Consider the following 1,289-nt stretch of genomic DNA (forward strand, 5'->3'; position numbering starts at 1 on the left):
TGTTTTAATAACACTTCTGACAGACACACTTATTTACACAGAACAGTGAACTGGAGTTTCTTAATAGCATGGATTTCACTCTCACTTCTGCTTCTGTAGCATTTACTTTGAAGTATTAAGTATTTATTATTAATGTCACTACTTCTCCATTGTTTAAAAAAGAAGATAGATTTTTTCCATTTTATTTTTATGCTTTATTCAACTTCTTTCAATGTTTTACCTTTGTTTCCAGGTTGGCACTCTCAGAATTTTGCCTTAGAGAATGATGAAGAAAGAGCGAGGAAAGAGAATCTTAGAGAAAAGGTGTGGTGAGGAACTCAGAGACTTTGGTGAAGATTGGGGAAGGTAGTTGCTGTATCTGAATTGAAAAGCTGAGTCAGAATAGGGAGACTCCTAATATGTTGCGAGGATCTGGAAATTTCACTTGTATATTGAGAACTTCAATAGAAAGAACAGAGATATGGGAGCTGCAGTTTGAAAAGATTTCTTAGTTGCCTAGCTGTGCAAGCAATTTGTGCAACCATTATAAGTTTGTGTTATTATAAGCCTTCACAAAACTGTGACAGATTTGATAAAAATACAGATGATGCAGTAGGACAATGAAAATGCAGACACAAATAATTGACACACAACATGAGCCTGAGCCCAGGCAGCACAATCACCCATCAGAAGTACCTTCAGGTCTTCATGGAACGTACTGTAGCTGCTCCATAGATCAGGGACAGTGGCCAGATGATTCTGTTGCACTTGATTTGGAAAAAGTAATTTTGCTTTCAAAAACCTTCACACTCAGAAAATAATTATTCCATACTAGCAAAGTTGTTTCATTAGAACAGTTTCTTGACAAGCTTATTAGAGAGTGAGTTTAGATGCCAATGTGTGAAACACATGAAATAAATTGATCCATTTGATGAGATTACTCAAGGTCTTCTGATTAAATTTTACTTGCAAATAAATGATTTCAAATTTAATAGAGCTGGTATAGGCTTTGTGAGCACCTGTGCTTATTTTGTTATGCATGATGTTTAGTTAGTATGTGCACCTGCCTGTGGTCTAGCCTCATTATGAGGGTAACTGCATTAACTTAGCAAAGAATGAGCATTCTTATTATTTTTCCTAGCAGATACATCTAATCACTTAGTAACTTTTTAAATATATGGTGTACATTGGGGATTTTAGGATGAAACCTTGATCATTGCCAGTAGATTTTTTTCTCATAAATTTTTTTCACTGTGATGTGAGGAACTTTGTTGGAAAAAGGCACTTAAGAGAGCATTTGAAGTGTAAGA

The sequence above is a fragment of the Octodon degus genome, unplaced genomic scaffold (assembly GCF_000260255.1).
Source record: "Octodon degus isolate 3935 unplaced genomic scaffold, OctDeg1.0 scaffold00183, whole genome shotgun sequence".
NCBI classification, from domain to species: domain Eukaryota; kingdom Metazoa; phylum Chordata; class Mammalia; order Rodentia; family Octodontidae; genus Octodon; species Octodon degus.